Below are 21,949 nucleotides of genomic sequence, written 5' to 3'. Positions count from 1 at the left end.
GCTGGGGCGGCGACGGCGGCTGCCCCTGATCACTCTGCCGCCGGGCCGTCAGTGCACGCAGCTGGAAGCGGATCGACCCGCCGGCCGAGACAGGTGGGCTGTGGCGCAGCCCCCGCCAGGCTGCTGTGCAGGAAGCCCGGCGGGCCCACCGTCCCATGTCAGAGCCGGGTAGGGGACCCCTGCGGTCAGGGCTAGCGCCAGGACGCTAGCGGCAGATCCGCCAGCTCAGGTCAGAAGGGACCTCCGCCTGGAGGGACCGGGCCACCCGAGGGCTATGCCTGACGGCGGGAGCTGGCCCGGTCCGTCCTCCCCGCCGGGTGTCGGGGGTGTGTTAATCCAGATTTGAGGGACCCTCTGTCCGAAGGTGTAGGGAGTTGGGGGTACCGAAGGACTAGCCGATGCTTCCGGCAATCGATCGATGTTGGTCTGACAAATGGGCGTGTGATGGGCAGGGTGAGCAATAACATTTTAGTTTGCTTTTGGACGTACATATTTTTATTGAATGTAATTCACATACCACAAAAGTCACCTTTTGAAAGTACAATTAAACTCCAACTCAGTGGGTTTTAGTATATTCACGTGGTTGTGCAGCCGTCACCACTGTCTAATTCCAGAACGTTTTATCCCCCAAAGAAGCCCGTGCCCATTGGCAGTCACCCCACCCCTACCATTACTGATCTGCTTTCTATCAACGTGGATTTGCCTGAGCAATTGTGTTTTCACTGCTTGGTGAAAGGGTGGGTGTTTGTGAACTGGGGACTGTAGTGGGATGATGCGGCGGATCCGATCAAAGTACCGAAAAGGAGTAGAGAAGTAATGGGGTGATCGTAATAGGGCCGGCAAAGAGGTTCCCAGGATAGACTGACCACGGGTTCAGGTGGAGTGGGATTCTTGAAAGGGCAAGTTGGAGAGAGAAGTGTGCAGAGAAAAGGTGCTGGAGTGAATGGGGGGTGTGTGTGTGTGTGTGTAGACGAGTGTGACCTTACCACAGGAATCCAGGTGCTTGAGCTGGTGAGTTGGGGGCTCAGGAGAGAGCTGGAGGTGGGAGGAGAATCTATGCGAACAGGTGAATGGCTGCTGTGGAGGATGAGATATGTAAACGTATGGATTTCTGGATTGATTGTTCTGCTTTGCATTTTTTATCTTAGATAAAATCCTCAGAGATAGAATAGGTAAATAGGAATATTCCCATTCTGCAGATGAAGAACCAGTCTTTTAGAGATTGGATGACTTGCTTAAGCACATCAAATTAGGACAAAATAGGCCAAAATGACTTGGAATTAAAAAATAATAATAGATGAAACTGTCAATTGAGGTGGGCAATGTTAACTGGAAGGAGGTGAGGGGCCTGCTCTGGTGTGGTGGTTAAAGGCACTGGATTCCCTCATGGCTGACTGCATTTCAAGTCCTGGAGCTGGTGGCTTGCTTTCTTAATTTCTCTCTCTCTTTCTCTGATCAAACTGGAAAATAATAATGTTAAATAAAGTAGTTCTTTAAAAAAAAATACGAAGCAGATAAAACAGAAGTTAATGTTGCTGTATGAGAGGACACCAAAAAGTTTGTGGACAAATACAATTAAAGTGCAAGTTTATTTTGGTGCAAAAAGTTTTGAAGTCCATGCAGTTTTCTCATAACAGGTATTTTCCATGAACTTTTTGAAGACCCCTTGGATGATATAAATAAATCAATATTGTTATGACAGATAAGTCAACTTTTGTTTTGTTTTCATACTTAAAAAATTACCAGAGGCCACATACACTCACCAGAGAGAGAAAATGAGAAAGCACCCGCATGAGGAGTGGTCATGCACATATGCCTAGCATGGTTCCCAAGATGCTGGGCCCAAGTCTTGAACTCCATGGTCAGTCATGTGGGATCTGGCTACTTTAACCACCATGTCAGGCTGACCTGGAACTTTTTTTTAAAAAGAATTATTAATTTAATTTTATTTATTCATTCATTTATTTAAATTTTAAAAAGAATTATTAATTTAATTTTATTTATTCATTCGTTTATTTAAATTAGACCAGAAAGAGACAGAGGGAGAGAGAAAGTGAGAAAGCAAGCCATCAGGTTCAGGCCTCAAACCGTGGTCCACCCTGTGGGAGTGTTTAGCTCCTTAGTCACCACGCCACCTGCTGGTCCCTGACCTTGAACTTTTTAAAAGTAGAAAAGTTCGAACAGTGAAATAATATTATGTCCTGCCATTTACCCATTACCCAACTTCAACAAGTATTCACTCATGCCAATTTAGCTTCCTTTATCCCTGTCTATTCCTAATTCTACCCCCATTATTTTCAAGGAAATCTACCATTTTATTGCTGAAACATTTCAATATGTATCTGTAGAAAAATGGGTTGAACCTCTGTCTTTAATATGCCTACAGTATCATTATTACCCTTATAAAAATTAATAGTAAGACGGGGACAGTAGATGGTGTGATGGTTAGAGGTGCTGGACTCCCACATGGCCAGCCACAGTTTGAGTCCCAGACCTGGCAGCTAGCTTTCTCACTTTCTCTCAATCTCTCTCGCTTAGTCCCTCTCTGGTCAAATAAAAAAAAAAATTAAGTAAGTAAATAAAGTTAAATAAAATGTCAAGAATAGTAAGCTTAGTACTATCAGTATCTAGAACTTATTTTTCAAAATGTAATATCCATTGGATACAAAGGAATAAGCAGTGTAAACACTTTTATGTTTGACTCTGAAAAACATAGCATAATTGTCTCCTGACTTTTTCTGGTAGATCCTGCAATCCTGACTTTCATTTTGTGATTAATATGTCTCATTCTTTCACAGAAAATTTGAAGAATTGTCACTGGTTGGCTTTTTTTCCCCTTAAAGTTATTATTTATTTTATTTTATTAATATTATTGTTCTTCAGTTTGACCAGGGAGAGACAGAGGAAGAGAGAAAGAGAGAAAGCCCCCCACTGGTTGACTTTTTAATGAATGGAGTTTTGTGAGGGCAGGAGAGGAATACAAATGAAATAGGCTGCAGTGTACACAGAAAACTCTTCCAGTGCTGCAATCATCGGGTTGTCAGAAAAGTCATGACACATTTTTAGCATAGGAAAACAGAAAAAAGCTGTTATGACTTTTCAAGCAACCCAATATTTGGGCATCTTAATTACGCTTTATGTAATTTCATATATTGTTAGCAGTTGTTTAATGTGTCTATGTTTGTTTGCTATGACTGCTGTTATAAATTCAGTGGTTTAACGCAGATGTATTATTTTATAGTTTTGTAGGTTAAAAGTCTAAAATGTCTCTCACTGGGCTTAGCTCTGTGTCGGGAGGACAGAACCCAACTCTCTAGGGGAGGATACATTTCCTTGCCCCTTGTACCTTCTGGAGACTGCCATGTTTCTTGACTTGTGACCTTCTTCCTCCATCTTCAAAGCCACTAACATTGCGTTTCTTTGGTCATTCTGTAGTCATGTCTGACCACAGCTGGAAAAAGTTATTTGTTAAAAATTTTTTTTAGGTTGTTGCCATAGGGTGCGTGTACTCACCAGAGAGACACAGAGAGAAAAGGTAAGAAATCATTCCCCGGGGTGGATGGCCATGTCGCAACCCCTTCTCCACTCTCTTCTTGGGATTTTGGGCTCGTGTGCACAAGTACCTGGCATGATTTTCAAGCCTCCAGGTCTGGGAATTGAACTGTGGTGGGCTATATGGGAGTCTAGTACCTTAACCCACCCTACCTGCTGGCCCTGGTTCTCTGCTTTTAAGGACCCATGTGATTAGATTATGTCCACTCGGATAATTCAGAATAATTTTCCCAAATCATGATCCGAAATTTAATCCCACTTGCAAAATCCTTTTCCGTAGGCAGCATAATCATAGATTTCATGGATTAGGATGTGGAGATCTTTGGAGGTTTTTTCGCCTACCACTGCTAATGTGTTTCGGAATATTTTGCTGAGACTTAAGAAAGTAGGTGACTGGAGCCAGCAAATGGTATAGTGGGTTGAAGTGCTGGACACTCATGTGGTCAACTGTGGTTCGAGTCCTGGGCCTGGAGGTTTGAAACTCATGCCGGGTGTGTGTGTGTGCATGTCCAAAATCTTGAGAGGAGAATGGAGGAGAAGGGACTGCAGCATGGTGAATCCCCCAGGGGGTGATTTCTCACAATCTGTCTCTCTGTCTCTCTCTGTTTCTTCAGTGAGCAGATGCACCTTTTAGCAAAAAATCTCTCAAAAAAAATGAAAATAGGTAATTTCCTTCGCTTAGGGTTACAGATGATGGGAATAATTAAAACTGGAGAGACTCCATCATTTTTCCTTTTAATTACTATAAATAAGCACAGTAATGCATTGATTAACATCAGGGGTACGCTCTGAGAAAAGCACCATTTTGGGATCTCTTTGTTGTGCAGACATCATGGAGCATACTTAGAGGACCTAGCCAGGATCGCCTACTACGTACCTAGGGTACATGGCATAGCCCGAGTGCTCCTTACGATACTACCCCTGTGAATGTGGTCTGTTTCCTGAAATGTCATTATGTGGCACAGGACTCTATGTAGGAAATATCTGTGACACTTGTAATGTAGGCTTTGGTAAAATGAGACCTTTAAAACTAATTAAACATTGGGGGCCAACAGGTGGTGTGGTGGTTAAGGTGCTGGACTCTTCATGTGGCCTACTGAAGTTCAAGTCTCAGACCTGGCACCTTGCTTTCTTGCCTTCCTCCTCTTTCTCTCTGTTTCTCTTCTGGTGAGCACGTGTACCCTATAGTAAATAAAATAATAATAATGATAAATAAAATTAAAGAAACAATTCTTTTTTTTGAGAGGTTTTTGCTATAGGGCGTGTGTGCTCACCAGACAGAGAGACAGAGAGACAGAAAGCGAGAAATCACACCCCCGTACCCTATAGTAAATAAAATAATAATAATGATAAATAAAATTAAAGAAACAATTCTTTTTTTTGAGAGGTTTTTGCTATAGGGCGTGTGTGCTCACCAGACAGAGAGACAGAGAGACAGAAAGCGAGAAATCACCCCCCCAGGGGGGATGGCCATGTTGCAATCCCTTCTCTTCCATTCTCCTCTCGAGATCTTGGGCACACATGCACACGTACCCGGTGTGAGTTTTAAGCCACCGGGTCTGGGACTCGAACTGCAATCGACTACGTGGGAGTCCAGTGACATAGCCATTACGTTTAATTGCTGGTCCCTTATTACTCTAATTATTTTTAAAATTTGCTATAGAGCATGTGTGCTCACCAGAGAGAGACAGAGAAAGTAAGCCGCCAGGTCCAAGACTCAAACCTTGGTCGGCCATGGGGGGGTCCAATGACTTAACCCCCTCTTTTTTTTTTTTTTTTTAAGAAGAATTTAATATTGATTACTATTATTATTTAATTTGTCATAAGGTGTGTGTGCTCACCAGAGAGGGAGAGGGGGAGAGAGAAAGTGAGAAAGCAAGCCTCCAGGTCTTAGGCTTGAACCAGTATCGGAGTCCTGTTTCCCTAACTGCCTTGCTACCTGCTGGCCCTCTCAGGGAGAGAAGATTTTTAATTAAAGCAAGAAAAGATGTTCAGGCAGAATGAGCTGCTGCCAGATTGGTGCTTGAGGCCGCTTCTCACGGTTTTCTTCTGTGACTCAGCTGGACATGGTTGAGTGCTGTGGGCCTGAAAAGCAGAGTGACAAAATGGCCATTGCTGCTCTTTCCTGGACAGAGAGAAGAATCTAAGAGGTGGAAAGGATTTCTAGAAGTACTCTAGTTTGGTGATTGTGCTTCCTGGTGGGATTCCACTCTTCTGCCCAGCTTTCGAAATCTTCACTGTCTCTAGGGTTGATGGTCCTGGCTTTCTCTTGGCACTACTTACCAGGAAGTGTGATGGGAATTTTCAGTATCTGTCTGCTCCTGTCTTTAAGCTCATTTTCCCTAGTAAGGTTTTCAGCAGAGTTTAATGGTCTGAACATAATGCTCTGCTTGTAAGCATTTTGCACGTTATACTCATATTACTTATTTCTAAACAAAATGACCTAAACTAGTTGGATTGGAAACAACTTTACATAAGTCTGTGCTTTCTTCTTAAGTTTTAGCTGTAGAGCATGCGCACTCACTGAAGAAAGACAGACTGATGGTGGTCGGGGGGGTGAGGTGAGGCGAGAAAGTGAGAAATCGCCACCCAGTGGGGATGGCTGCAGTTCTTTCTCCTCCTTTCCCCTCTTGGGATTCAGGGTATAAACACACACACACACACACACACACACACACACACGCACACGTGCCTGGCGTTGTTTCTCAAGGCACCGAGTCCAGGACTCCAATCGTGCTCTGCTCTGTTCTTCCCTCTTTCTTCTTTCTTTTCTTTTTCCGTTCTTTCTTCCTTCCTTTTTTTTTTTTTTAATTGCAGGAGGGTGCTCACTAGAGAGAGAAAGAGAGAGAGAGAGAGAGAGAGAGAGAGAGAGGGGCAGACATCTCCTAATCAGGCATGGTCACACTGCAATCCCTTCTCCATTTTTCTGTCTCATCTAGATTTGAGGCACCACACATACCATGCACCTAGTGTGCTTTTCAGGCTGCTGGAGCCAGGATTCGAACCACAGTCTGCTATATAGGAGCTAGCTCTCTTAACCACTAGGTTATAGACTGGCACCATGACGTAAGTCTTATTTTCTAGAAGATGTTTTTGTTTGTTTTTGTTTTGTTCCTTTAAGGAAGTTTGGACACTTCTTGTTTATTTATTTATTTTTTGCTATAGGGCACGTGTGTTTGCCAGACAGAGAGAGAGAGAGAGAGAGACAGAAAGTGAGAAATTGCCCCCCAGGGGAGATGGCCACGCCGCAATCTCTTCTCCATTCTCCTCTCGCGATCTTGGGCATGCACGCACACGCGCCTGGCGTGAGTTTTAAGCCACCGGGTCTGGGATGTGAACTGCAGTCGACTACATGGGAGTCCAGCAACATAGCCATTATACTAACTGCTGGTCCCTAATCATAAGCTTTAAAAATGTAGATACCAAAAGTGACTGTAAGTTCAATAAGGACATTGGAAGAGGTTTTTTTTTTCCCCCCTCAAGTTTTTTGCTATAGGGTCATGTGCTTGTGGAGAAAGAGAGATGGGGGTGGGGAGAGTGGGAAATCACCCCCCCTGGGGGGATGCTCTACCACAGTCCTTTCTCCTCCATTATCCTCTCTAGATTTTAGGCATGCACGTACACATGACCAGTGTGATTTATGAGTTGCTGAGTCTGGGACTCAAACTGAAGTTGGCCATGTGGGATCCAGCCATCTTAACCTCTGTGACACCTGCTGGTCCTTGGCAGAATTATTTAAAAGAATCTTCTGTGGGGGGCCAACTAGTGGTATGGTGGTTAAGACAGCTAGATCCTACATGGGTAACTATGTGGTTCGAATCCTGGACCCTGCAGCTTGAGTATCACACTGGGCAAATGTGCATGTGTGCCCCATATCCCAAAAGTTTGAAAATGAAGGAGAAGAGACTGAAGTGTGGCCGTCTTCCTGGAGTGTGGTTTATCACCTTCCCTCTCTCTCTGTGTCTCTCTGGCAAGTGCATGTACCCTAAGCAAATTCAAACAAACACACAAAAAACTCTTGTGTGTCATAATACTGATAATAAATTTCTTTTTTAGGTTGAATCAATCACTGAATCTTGATAATTCTTCCTGTAGAATATTTCATGTGACCTCCACCTTTGTCTTAGAATATTTGTTTATCCATTTTTGGAGATATTTTTGTTACAGGGCGCATGTGCTCTCTGGAGAGGTAGAGTGAGACAGAGATACAGAAAGCAAGAAATCACCCTCCAAGAGGGATGGCCACACCACAATCCCTTCTCCTCCATTCTCCTCAGGATTTTGGGCACACATGTACATGCACCAAGCTTGAGTTATAAGTTGCCAGGTCAGGGACTCAAGCTGTGATCGATTACGTGGGAGTCTAGTGATGTAAACACTATGCCATTTACTGGTTCCGAGTCCTTAGAATATTTTTAAGGGGCTGGCAGGTAGCGTGATGGTTAGGGTGCTATACTCCCACATGGCCAACTGCAGTTTGAGTCCTGGGTTTGGTAGCTTGCTTTCTTACTTTCCCTTTCTCTCTGTCTCTCTCTGGTCAAATTAAAAAATAATAAAAATAAATAAAATTTATTATAATAATTATATAATAACACCTAATTATTATATAATAGTATTTATCATTATAAATAATTCTTTTAAAAATAATATTTTTAAAGCCTTTTGTATCAGTTAGGATTAAGCATGACTGAATAAGAGTCCTGAAAAATAATAGTGTAAACATGTTTTTTCTCAGGTACAAGAAAACTATAGGGACCAGCAGTTAGCGTAATGGCTATGTCGCTGGACTCCCACGTAGTCGACTGTGATTCAAGTCCTGAACACGGTGGCTTAAACTCATGCCGGGCATGTGTGCGTGCGTGCCTAAGATCCCGAGAGGAGAATGGAGGAGAAGGGATTGCAGCGTGGCCATCCCCCCTGGGGGGTGATTTCTCGCTTTCTGTCTCTATGTCTCTCTCTGTCTTTCTGGCGAGCGCATGCACCCTATAGTGAAAACCTCTCCAAAAAAATAAATAAATAAAAAAATAAAACAAAACTATATAGGTAATTCAAAGCCAATAGGACAGCTCTAGTGTCATCAAGGACCCAATCTCTTTGTAGTTTCTCTGTCATTATCAGGGAGTGGCCTTTGATTTCTGGGGCCTGCATGGCAACTGGAGTTCTAGTTAAATTCTCCACATTCCAAGTAGCAGGATGGAGAAGGGACAAATAAGTGGCTGTCCACTCACCGGGAGACTTCTGTGTATCTTTTATGTGCCTTACCAAAAATTCGAGTTCTGTTACTCAAAAGAAAGGAGGACTGAAGAGTGAGTAAGCAATTCCCATTTTGAGGTCATAATTCACAAGTAATTTCTCTGTGGACTGATCCACACTTTATCATTTTAAAAATTATAAATTTAATTTATTATTTTTTAATTTGCTATTCGGCATGTGCGCTCATGAGAGAGAGAGAAAGTGAGAAAGCAAGCTGCCAAGGCCAGGACTCAGACGGCGGTCTGCCATGTGGGAGTTCAGTGCCCTAACCACTATGCCACGTGCTGGCCCCAGCCCCCACATGTTTATTAAAACTCTGAATTCTAGTTTGGCCATTTATTTACATTGTCATGTTACTCAATTTTTATTTATTTTTGTTGTTTGTCAGTTTAGACAGAATCTCTCTTATATCCTGATTTTCCTTCCTCAGCCTCCTGAGCAGCTAGGACCACAGGTCCCTGGCTTTTTCAGGGTATCCTGGGAATCAAAACCAGGCCTTCCAAGTGGGCTTAGCATCCTGTCCAGTAGCAGTGTCAGCCAGCATATGCTACCGTGGCTGAGCCTCAACCTTCTTGAGCTTCAGCTTTTCTTTTTTTTTTTTTTTTTTTTAGTTTTTGCTATAGGGCGTGCACTCTTGGAAGAGAGAGACAGAGACAGAAAAAGAAAGACGGGGAAAGTGAGAAATCACCCTCCAGGGAATATGGCCACAGTGCAATCCCTTCTCTTCTGTTTTCCTCTTGGGATCTTGAACATGCATGTATACACGCCTGGTGTGTTTCCAAGCCACTGTATCCCAGGACATGAAATTCAGAGTCTGTCATGTGGGATCCTTATGTGGGATCCAGCTGTCTTAACCACCATGCTATCTGGCTGGTCCTGCTTCAACTTTTGTTACCTGTCTCATAGAACTAATATTTACTTATATGTATTAGAGAATTTAATGAAAATATCTATGGGGCAATACATACATCTATAAATATTAGTAGTTTTTCTGTCTCTTCTCAAGCTTCGGAGCTTGGATATCTGAATAGGTGGTATTAAAAGGTAGGAATTGGAGGTGGGGAAAAGAAAAAAATTCAGTTTTGGACATGTTAAGTTTGAGGTGCCGTTGGGATGCCGCAATCATTTTTCCTTCAATTCTCCATCTTTTGAGATCCTGGGAACATGTGCACATCCTAGCATGTTTTTCAAGCCTCCAGAGCCAGGACTTGAACCCTGACTTGCAATGTGAGATATAAGCCTCTGGGCAGTGCTTAACCATTGTATTGCTGAGCCTGCCCAGGTATTAACCTTTTTTTTTTTTTTTTTTTGAAGATTAAAAAAAAATAATTCTTTTATTTAACTTTATTTATTTATTATTTAAATTTGACCAGAGAGGGACAGAGAGAGAGAGTGCGAGCGAGCAAGTAAGCCGCCAGGTCTGGGACTCAAACTGGAGTCGGCTATGTGGGAGTCCATTGCCCTTAACCACCATGCCACCTGCTGGCCCCTGGGTATTAGCTTTTATAGCATGACCTCTGGGAAGCTTCCCTTGAGTTTCGAATAGTTGCCAGATTGTAATTTCTTGTCGATTTAGCTATAACTCTTATTAGACTGTAAATCAATTCTACTTCTCAGCGTTTTAACCTTGGTACTTTGCGTAGTGCAGGCCACATAGTGGGCACTCAGGAAGTATTTGTTAAACCTTGACAGAGTCTTTGTGTTTTTTTAGCCATAAAGTCTTGCAGCTTGGGTATTGCTTGTTTTGCATTTTCAACTGTCCTGTTCTTTGGTATTTTCACATTGAGTTGTTCATATGAATAATTAGTGCTCGTGAACTAGTAAAGCACATTCATTCAAATTTGTTGAAAAGTGTTTTTTCTACTTAAATAAAACGTGTGTATTGTTACAAAGATAAATAATACTAGAAGGCGGATTATAAAACTCACCAGTACCCTGCCTTTCCCATCCCTACTTTTTAGTCTGATCTAGTTGCAACTATTTTTTTTTTGGGAGAGGTTTTTGCTATAGGGTGTGTACGCTCACCAGAAAGACAGAGAGAGACAGAAAGTGAGAAATCACCCCTCGGGGGGATAGCCACGCCGCAATCCCTTCTCCTCCATTCTCCTCTCGGGATCTTGGGCATGCACGCACAGATGCCCGGTGTGAGTTTAAGCCATGGGGTCTGGGACTCAAACTGTGGTCGACTACATGGGAGTCCAGTGACATAGCTATTACGCTAACTGCTGGTCCCTAGTGGCAACTATTTTAAAAAACTCTTTTAAGCTTTTATTTATTTATTTATTTATTTATTTATTTATTTATTTAAAGAGAGGTTTTTGCTATAGGGCATGTGTGCTCATTGGAGGGACAGAGAGACAGAAAGTGAGAAATCCCCCCCCCCCCCAATCCCAGGGGGGAATGGCCATGCTGCAATCCCTTCTCTCAAGATTTTAGCCATAGCATGCAAATGTGCCTAGCATGAGTTCAAGTCTCTGGGTCCAAGACTCGAACTGCAGTTGGCCATGTGGGGGTCCAGCACCTTTATCACTACACCACCTGCTGACCCCAAGCTGTACTCCTCTGTGACTTAAAAGTGTAACATCAGAGTCTACTTCATTTCTTTTTCAACATGATAGACCTTCACTGGCAAAAGGAGTTAAAAGTACGGTGGTATGTGTAACACTTGGAATGCTGTTAGGTGGCAGCTGTCATTGAGGCTGTAGTGTGGTGAGTAGCAGAAGGAGGTGAGGACACCACACAGCGTCTCTGTAGCAACTGCTCGACTTTGCTGGCTTATCAGGAAACAGCGATAGACAACTGTAAGTAAAAGAGCACGATGGTTCTTTTTTTAAAATTTTGCCAGAGGGCGCATATGCTTGCCCAGAGAGAGACAGAGGGAGGAGAGCGAGAAAGCATCCCCATTGGCTATGGTCATGCCACAATCGCTTTTCTTCCATTTCTTCATCCTGTTGTGACTTAGGGCAGGCATACACACGTGCTCAGCGTGTTTTTCAAGCCCTGGGGCTGGGATTCAAATCATGTGGCTGGCCATGTGGGATCCAGCTACAAGCATGGCTGTGTTCTAAAAAGACTTCACTTATGGATATTAGAAATTTAATTTCGGGACCAGCAGATGGCATAGTGGTTACATCGCTGGACTTCCATATGACTGAGCATGGGTCGAGTCCCAGACCTGACAGCTTGAAAGTCACGCCAGGTGCCAGTGCCTATGTGCCAAAAATCCTGAAAGGAGAATGGAGGAGAATGGATTGCACAATGACCATCCCCACTGGGGAGTGATTTGTCGCTTTCTTTCTCTCTGATGGGTGCATATGCCCTATAGAAGAAAATCTCTTTAAAAAAATTAATTTCATGCACTTGCTTCATGTTATAAAATATTTTTTGATTTTCTTCCCCTAATCATTTAAAAATGTAAGAATCGGTTTTTAAGCAGTAGGATGGATTTAGCTCTAGGGCTGTACTTTGCTAACCTATGATCAAGGCAATAAGAATATAAAAGTACTGCCTGGGGCTGGCTCTGGTGCAGTGGTGATGTGCTGTTCAAGAGAAGCTGGATCTGGGAACCAGCAGTTAGCATAATGGCTATGTTGCTGGACTCCCACGTAGTCGACCGTGGTTTGCGTCCCGGACCCGGTGGCTTAAAACTCACGCCAGGCGCGTGTGTGTGCGTGCCCAAGATCCCAAGAGGAGAATGGAGAAGAAGGGATTGCGGTGTGACCATCCCCCCTGGGGGGTGATTTCTCGCTTTCTGTCTCTATGTCTCTGTCTGGGGAGCACATGCACATATCAAAATCCTCTCCAAAAAAAAAAAAAAAGAGAAGCTGGATCCCACATGGTTACTGCAGTTCAAACCCCTGGCCTGGTCAGCCTGAAACACTGGGCACATGTGCAAGTGCCCAAGATCTGATGATCTGGAGGGCTGGAGCAGGGAGATCATGGTGCAACCAGACCCTGTGGGGGTTCATCCCTGTCCCTCTCTTTTTCTCTCTAACTCACTCTCGTGTGTGTGTATGCATGCTGTATCAAGAGTAAGGAAAAGAATAAGTACCACCTCATATGTTCTGGGAAGGATTAAGTGAGTAAGTGTACCTAAAACACTTAGCATAGTGCCTGGGTAGCTAGCAGATGCTACATAAATGTTTGATGTTATCATTGTAACTATTGTGTCATAGGGAAAGTCGTGACACATTTTTGCATAGAAAAACACAAAAATACATCATGACTTTCCCAATGACCTAGTGTTTTTATTATCTCTCAGGATACTAATTTTAGTATACAGTTTTTTCTAGAATCATGTTTTCTATTATTCCTTTCTTCAGTTTGTTTGACTTTTGTATTTCAGATTGGAGATTTTCCTCATGTATCTAATAATTTGTGGCTGTTCATTCCTGTTTAAGATTGAGGCCACTCCTTACCCGTGACAAAGTTGATTCTAAGCTCTTTGTGTGAGTGGACTTTGTGGAGTGATGGACATGACTATGAGGCAGAAGTCAGATTTTTAAGTGGGAGGGGGTGGGAAATCCTCAATGTCTGTATCTGTTCAGTTTCTATGGAGAAGAATCCTCCAGTCTCCCACTTTGAGACTGGACAACCACTGTGTGATAAGGTAGCAAGTTGCGACCAGCAGATGGTATAGTGGTTACATTGCTGGACTCCCACATGGCCAACCTCTTTTAGAGTCTAAGACTCGGTGGCTTGAAACTCACGCAGGGCACGTGTGCGTGTGTACCCGAGATCCTGGGAGAATGGAGGAGAAGGGACTGCGGCATGGCCATCCTCCCGTGTGATGATTTCTCACTTTCTCACTGTCTCTATCTTAGGCTAGTGTTCCAACCCTAAGGCAAAAACCTCTTAAAAACAAACAAACAAAAACATAGTGTAACAAGTCAACTTTATCTTCATCTTCCTGTTTTCTTCTCTACCCCACTACCCTTCCCAACCTTGCCATTGCAGTTCCAGGTCTCTGCAGCCTGCTTCCTCCTGGGAAGAGAGACCCACAACACAATCCTCCACTTTGCCCCAGTCTTCCCTGTGCCTTGACTCCCATTTCATGTCTTCCCAAGGTTCCTTGCTTCTTGCTAGTGTCCCCTTTGGCAGGCACTAATGTTAAGGCTTCCTCAGTTCTGTGGGGTCAGTTACACTCCTTATCACCTTTCCATCTTCTACACCACCCCCGATCTTTGTGGGTTTATATCTTTTTATTTTCATTCTACTTTCACTGGAATGGAATACCCAACTGTACTTAATATAGCACTTGGAACATAGTAGCCTTTCAGAGAATGTTCTATTACTTGATGGACTCAGGGCACCTGTGACATTTAACATGTCCTTTGGCTAGTAACCATTGCCTGTCATTTCTCTGGTCTCCTGTTTTAACTACAAGGTTTCTTCTTAAAGTCTCTTGAGTACAAATAGGCCATAGACAGACATAGAGATAGAAAGCGAGAAATCATCCCCCAGGGGGGATGGCCACGCCACAATCCCTTCTCCTCCATTCTCCTCTTGGGATCTTGGGCACGCACGCACACGCACCCGGTGTGAGTTTAAGCCACCGGGTCCGGGACGCGAACTGTGATCGACTAAATGGGAGTCCAATGACATAGCTATTACGCTAACTGCTGGTCCCTATATGTTTTGCTTTTTAGGAGGCAGATGATTCTGTAATATAGCTTCTGGTTTGTGGATTCTCAAGCTAAGACGAAACAAAGACCATTGGGGTGTCATTTTATTTTGAGGGTTTTCAGACGGACTTAGCATCTGAAATATCATGAGTTTTCAGTCCTACTAATGTTTACTTTCCATTTAAGTGACATTAAATCAGGAGATAGTTATATATATATACACACATATATATATAATATTTCACAAATTGAATTCAAAATATTGAACATACACTTTTTTGTTCAAAGTATTGTTTTTGCCTGTAGCTGGAGATATAACTGATCTGAAAAGTTAAGAGTCAGACAGCAAGATTTTTCTACTGATAATTCAGCCTCCAGCCCACAAACTTGGGCGGAGAGGCAAGCGGCAGGCCTTCAAAAGACTCCTCCAAGGCTCTGAGAACTAGAGATTTCAGGGGAAAAAAAGAGAAATGAAGATTTTCTACTGATAATTCAGCCTCCAGTCCACAAACTCGAGTGACAGATCTAAGATCACCATAGCCAAACATCCAAATACTATTAGGGTTAACATATTCCTCAATATCCACTGAATCTGTGGCACAAAGGGAAAAAAATGAAATGGCAAAGACATTCCAGATTGCCTCCTTCTGCATGCTCCTGAATGCTCAGATTGAACTTCAAGAATTAGGAAGAAACACACCATCCATCAGATGACCAGAAATCACTGCAGGGCCACAAGAAATATGGGAAAGCAAGAAAATACCTCTCCTCCAAGGGAAAAGAATAATTCCTTTTCATCCACAGACAGTTCAATAGAAATTATAGAAACGTCTGATAAAGAATTTAGAATATTCATAATGATGAGGCTAATAGAGATGGAAGAAAAGAGATACAGTGAACTGCAGAAGAGGCAGGAGAAAGGAGCTAACAGATTTCAGGAGGTGAGGAAATTCTTGCAAGATTTAAAAGGAATCACACACTTTAAAAAAGAATTAAATGGACCTGTTAGAGAAGAAAGCTATAATACAGAAAATCAAAATCTCCCTTGAAAGTATTAAAAGCAGATTAGATCATACAGAAAATAGCATCTGAAATGTAGAATAGAAAATTGCTGGCATAGAAAAATTGACCACAAAGACTGAGAAAATTGCCCAAAAAATGAGAATAATATACAAGAAATACTAGATACCATCAAACGTCCAAACATCCGTATAATTGGTATACCAAAGGCGAAGAGACTCATTTTTTTCACATTCGTTTCCATCTTTCAATTAAACTTCCCTGTGTATATCACTCCCTACACAAATAAATCCACTCTTTTATCTGCAAACTCCAACAAGTGGACACGGTTTGACATGATCGTCAGACTGGGTTGTCGAAGATCAGACAGTAACTATGACCACTGCGATGTTTGGAAACACAAATATCAACCCTTGGATCCACCATGAACCTCTTGGGGGCCACAAGCAGAATAATGCCTCCCAAAAGATGCTCACAGTTTAAATCCTGGAACTTACAGGTATGTTACATTATATGAAGAAAAAGGCTTTTGCAGATAGGATTAAAGAACTAGAGATGAGGTGATTATCCCGGACCATCTGGGTAAGCCTAATGTAATCACCAAGTTTATTTACATGTAAAAGAAAGGAGAAAAAGAGAATTAGAGTGATGCAGTGTGAAACAACATGGCCAGGTACTGCGGGTTTTAGATACAGAAGTGGGGCCAAGAGCAAAAAAATATAGGCAAATTTTGAAAGTTGAGAATGAAAGGGAAAAGCAATTTCAACCAAGAATACTGTACCTGGCAAGAATATCCTTCATATGGGAAGAAAAGACAAGAACATTCTCAGACAAACAAAACCTGAAAGAATTACCAACACCAGACCAGATCTCCCAGAAGTTCTGCAAGGAGTGCTATATCAGGAAAATGAAATACAGTCACACAGAAATAAGAGTTCAAAAACTAAGAAAATGGCCAACTTAATCATGGGGACAAGTCTGGAGTTGAATATTATATCACAGAATATTATCGGTAACACTAGACCACAACAGAAGATAGATTAAGTACATGAGACTGAACTGGTGATTTAGAATTTTATGACTTTTGACTAAAACATTGCTGATTTCCTTCTAGGCTTTGTTTCACGGGTTTAAGGATTTTTGTCCTGTCTTGAGCTGGCGATAGGTTCATGCACCTACTATTTGAACAGAATCCCAACCTGTTTCCTGGCTTTAAGTTTTAAGCAAAGTTCCTTAGCATTTCTTGGATTTATTAAAGTTAAAACTGCATTTCTTGAAATTACCAGCTGAACTTGCTATTGAAAGTAGTTAGATTATATAAGAAATTGTGTCATCAATAAAATGTGGGGGGGAAAGGAATGGAAAACGACTGCAGACACCAGAGATAGTGTGGGAGGAGGGTGAGAAAGGGAAGAGGGTCAGAAATAGGGATTTTATATAATGGAAGATTATTGACAATAACATGCATGATTAATTAACCCACTATGCAGTATATTCTGGATGGGAAATCACATTTTGTATACTGGGTGATTTCTCACTTTCTGTCTCTATGTCTCTCTCTGTCTGTCTGGCGAGCGCACGCGCCCTACAGTGAAAATCTCTCAAAAAAAAAAAAGAAAAAAGCTCATGGAAATACGTGTTAATGGGAAAACTATGTTTGAATTTCAAAAAGTTTCTGTACCAAAATAAATTCATACTTTAATTGTAAAAAAAAAAATCATAAAAAAACAAAAAACGGAGCCAGATAGCATTCCAGGGCATATTAGAAAGTTAGTGTAGGCCCTGCAGTTACAGGTGGCATGGTGGTTAAGGCACTGGACTCCTATATGCCTGACCACAGTTTGAGTCTCAGACCTGACAGCTTGCTTTCTCACTCTTTCTCACTGGTGAGCACATGTGCCTACAGCAAATTAAAATAATAATAATAAATAAAATTAAATAAAATAATTCTAGGAAAAAAGGGAAATTTAATTTCAATGAGTGGTGAAGGTAATGAGTGCTCTGGAATTCTAGAGGAAAAGGGAAGTCACACTGTGAAGTGTGTGGTTAGATGTGGCAGGGAAGTGCAGGTGTGTGTGACAGGAGCAGAGTGGGGATGGGCATGTCAGCCTATGGAGAAGACAGCCTGCCCAACAATGTGACAGGCTTACTTGCAAATTGAGGTTCACTTCTATCAAAATCACTGTGAATACATTTCGGAAAATGCAGATGCCTGTGCTCTACCTTGCCATCCTGAATCTTTGGCTACAAGAATTTGTGTTTTCAATGACAGGCTGTTCTCAGGTGTTTCTTACAATAGCATTCAAGTTTGAGAACCACAGGTTTGGACGGCAGTTGGAAATAAAGTTGTAAAGCGAGCTTTCAGACTATGGAGGGCCATGGATGTCAGTATTCTGTTCTTCTAGGTAATGAAGAATCATTAAATTTTTTTTTTAAGGAAAAAGTAGTTTATGAAGTAAAAGTGAAAGTACACTCCGGAGAGGTAGAAGTGGGCCTGAATAGACAGAGAAAAGAGTGGCTCAAAAGGCCTCGGAAGTTGCCTTCTGCGAGGTTTATAATTTTTGAACAAGGTTCTCTTGGTTGATCATTGGCTGGGTCCACTGGTTTCTCATTGGCTGTATCAGATGTGGCCTAATCAGCTAGACATCTCCCACTAAGCTCCTGCGTACAGTACCTTGTGCAGGGGATTTTCTGCCCTGATCAGTTTTTCTATTTAGCCACATGGGAAGACGCTCCAGCCCCATTATCCACTTCCTTTTGCTAGCTTTCTCTTGCCTCATTTTCCCCCTGAGAGGCATGATCTCCATAAATCTTTTTAGGGAGCTGAAAATAGAAGGTCTGTCTTCTGTTACTGCTTCATGCTGGCAGGGGGCATTGACCCTACCTATTGGGAATCATGGAACTCTTGGCCTCAGGTCTAGGTGGGAGAGCAGGGCCAGGGGCAGGTCATTGAGATAGTACCTTGCTGTGTCTATTGGGAGGACTGACCAGGGCCATCGCTGGTGCCGGATGACTTGCAGTAGGACTCAGTGAAGGGCCCAAGGAGTCGATATCCCTGTCGTATGGCCACTTGCAATTTCACAGCTTCTGGACTGGCTCGCCACAATATATGTTGTGGGATGGCTTCTGTGATGATATCCAGGTTCTTGGTGTTTCAGACAAAAGACTGAAAACACACAAATAGTGGAAGGAAGAGGTAGTTTATTAAGTAAAAATACACTCCTGAGAGGTGGGAGCCGTCCTGAGCAACAGAAAGAGTGGCTCAAAAGGCCTGGGCAGTTGCATTCTGCAAGCTCATTGAATGTTTTTGAGCTGGCAAATGAAATGACACAAGTGTTAGTTTTACTAATAAAAATAAATTATATTTGGCCTTTTATTTGGCTAAGCTTATTCTGTGCCAGATCCTTTACTAAGTGCTGTGCATGTATCTTGCTTTATCCTTAGAGAATCTTATGACTTGTAAGTAGTTTTTTTATTTTTGTTACACAGTGGATATTAAAATGGTAAAAGGGAGGTTCATACTGAGTCTAAACAGACTTAGCAGGATCTGTCTTACATTAGAACTTTTGGTCTTAATTGCTATGTAGGACTGGATTTCCTGTGTTACAAGGATTATTTTAGCAGTGGAGTGTGAAAAGGAATCAAAGCCTAGAAACTAAGTTGTGTGAGTTTAGAAGCCTGATCTAGAATGGAGGCAGTGGGAATGGAAAGGAAGAGGTTGAAGCGACAGTTTGTAGCATGGCAGCTGTTGTGGGACTGGTTGACAGGCGGTCAGCAAGGTACAGTGTAAGGATCAGGGACTCTGGAATTAGATCGCCTGGATCCAAACCCTGATTTTGCCACTTATCTCTGGGACCTTGATCAAATCACTTATGTCCTCTGTGCCTTAGTTTCCTCATCTGTAAATTGGGATAATAGTACCTACCTGTTAGGATTATTATAGGGACTAGACGAGTTGATATTTGGAAAGCACTTGGTAGCATCTAGACCCTATAAGCAAATGGGTTAAATACAAGTGCCGTTTTATATAATGTTCATTTGGCCTCAAATGCTCTTATTTCCATGGTTTCTTAAAAATAAATGACCCCATTGTAGTACTTACTGTATTGTGTTACAATTCTCTGTCAACATGTTGTCTTTCCCATTGGGCTTTGAGTTCATTAATGGCAGAGACCTGGTTTTATTTACTTTTGTACTTTTAGTACCTATCATAACATCTAGCATTTATAGTAAGTGTATATTAGGAAATCGTTGAATGAATTGTTGGAATGTGAATGAGCTAGCATGAGCCAAAAATACTGATAAGAAATAGTGACTTTTGGGGCTGGCTCTATGGCTTGGTGGATAAGGCAGCCAGATCCCACGTGCTCGAACACCTAGTTTCCATCCTGAACACAGTGATTTGAAAAACATACCAGGTGTGTGTGTGTGTGTGTGTGTGTGTGTGCGTGCGTGCACGCATCCAAAATCCTAAAACAAGGGAGAGAGAGAGATTATGGTGTGACCATCCCCATGGGGAGGTGCTTTCTCTTCTCCCTCTGTCTCTGTCTCTCTGTGAGCACACATACCCTGTAGCAAGGAATTTCAGCAAACAAACAAACCAAAAAGAAATACTGACTTCTGGGTGGCTGCTTGATATTTTTGGAGGGAAGAGATAGTAAATTCTGTTTTACAGTTCAGGATGATTGCACCCTCTGTTCTCAGCAAGTAGTACCCTACCGTGGCTGCCTAAGGGTGTGAGGGCTTGGCAGTGGTGACTGCTCAGGGTGCGCTAGCCAACCTTCCTTCAGTTGCACCTGGCCCCTGGCCTGTTTCTGGCCTTTCTGCCGTGGGGCTGGAGTTGCTGCTCGTACTCTCTGTGATGGGGCCCATAAGTCTCTTGCCTTTGTCCTGGGATGCTGTTCCCCTCTTAGCCCATCTCCAGCTGTTTTCTACTTTCTTACAGCTTCTAGCTCCCTGTGCATTTTTTTTTTTTTGAGGATGACTGTGTAATTACTGACTATTAAAAAAAATCTTAATGTTATTTTTAGGTTTGGGTGAGAAAAAGGGGGAAGCAGACACTATTTTGTGCTCAGTAGGCGTTCTTGGTTTTCCTTGTTAATATTCTCTTCAGTTTCTACTGATAAACTTGCAGACTTTACTCAAGTGCTGTTTCAGAAAGATTTTATAGTAGTTCTGGACCGAACACTTGTTTGCTTTTCATACTTAACTTTGTGGTCTTTCCTAGCAGCATTGAAAATAAAATTTATTTCCTGTAGGTCATTATTAGAAAATAGGAAAAGGATAAGAGCAGATAATAGCCTCGACAGTAAGAACAGTACAAATTAAAACCTTATTGGGGGACCAGCAGATGGCATAATGATTACGTTGCTGGACTACCATGTAATCAACTGTGGTTTGAGTACTGGATCTGGCAACCTAAAACTCATGCCGGGAGCATGTGCATGTATGCCCAAGATCCCAAGAGGGGAATGGAGAAGAGATTGTGGCATGGACATTCTCCCTGGGGGTGATTTTTCACTTTCTATCTCTCTGTCTCACCAGCGAGCACATGTGCCCTATTGTAAAAAAATCTCTTAAAAAAAAAAACCCACAAAAATCATATTGGAAAACTATTTTTTTTTCACCTGTCAGTTGGCAAAGATCAAAACCTTTGACTAGGCCCAGCTTAGGTGGTACAGGTGGTGGGTGTTGCTCTGCAGTGCCAGAGTCATGTGGATGACCGAGGTTGAGATCCCAGGTCAACCTGCAGCATTCTGGGTATGGGTGCATGCTTGCGATTGTGGTTGGCTGGGAGTATAGCTGGGGGATCACGGTATGAGGAGACCCTGTGGGTACCTCTTTCTCTTTCATGAAAGCAATAGAGTAAGTAAAGTTAAAACAACAGTTCAATTAATCAGCTATGGGGTGAAGAAATAGGCATTGCTGGTAGGAGGGCAAGTTGGTACAACCTCTACAGAAGGCAGATAGGCAGTATCTTTTCTTTTTAAAGAATTATTTTATTTAGTATTATTATTATTTTTTTAAATTTCATGTTTTTTGGGGGGAGAGGTTTTAGCCATAGGGCACATGCGCTCGCCAAAAAGACATAGAGAGACAGAGAGACAGAAAGCAAGAAATCATCCCCCTGGGGGGATGGCCATGCTGCAGTCCCTTCTCCTCCATTCTCCTCTCGGGATCTTGGGCACACGCACAGATGTGCCCAGCGTGAGTTTAAGCTGCCGGGTCTGGGACTTGAACCGCAGTTGACTACATGGGAGTCCTGATGTGTAGCCATTACACTAACTGCTGATCCCAGTATTATTATTATTTTAAATTTTCTATAGGGCACATGTGCTCACTAGAGAGAGATATGGAGGTGGGGAGGAGAGTGAGAAATAAGCTGCTAGGTCCGGGACTTGAACTGTGGTTGGCCATGTGGGAGTCCAGTGCCCCCATCTGCCATGCCACCTGCTGGTCCCGGGAGTATCTTCTTTTTTTTTTTTTTTATTTTTTTTTAA

General features: G+C 42.5%; 1 protein-coding gene across 2 annotated transcripts in view; it reads left to right on the top strand.

Moving 5' to 3' along the window:
* The window catches only part of DYM (dymeclin), a 445,444-nt gene continuing 423,495 nt past the window's right edge, over positions 1-21,949 (top strand). For both annotated transcript variants that reach the window (XM_006144440.3, XM_027770270.1), the window contains exon 1: positions 1-93. The gene's annotated coding sequence lies outside the window, so the exon portion shown is untranslated. The remainder of the gene's footprint in view (positions 94-21,949) is intronic.

This window comes from Tupaia chinensis, unplaced genomic scaffold (assembly GCF_000334495.1).
Source record: "Tupaia chinensis unplaced genomic scaffold, TupChi_1.0 Scaffold000119_2, whole genome shotgun sequence".
NCBI lineage: Eukaryota > Metazoa > Chordata > Mammalia > Scandentia > Tupaiidae > Tupaia > Tupaia belangeri.
The sequence above is the reverse complement of the archived record's forward strand: the minus strand, read 5'-3'. Positions and strand labels throughout refer to the sequence as shown.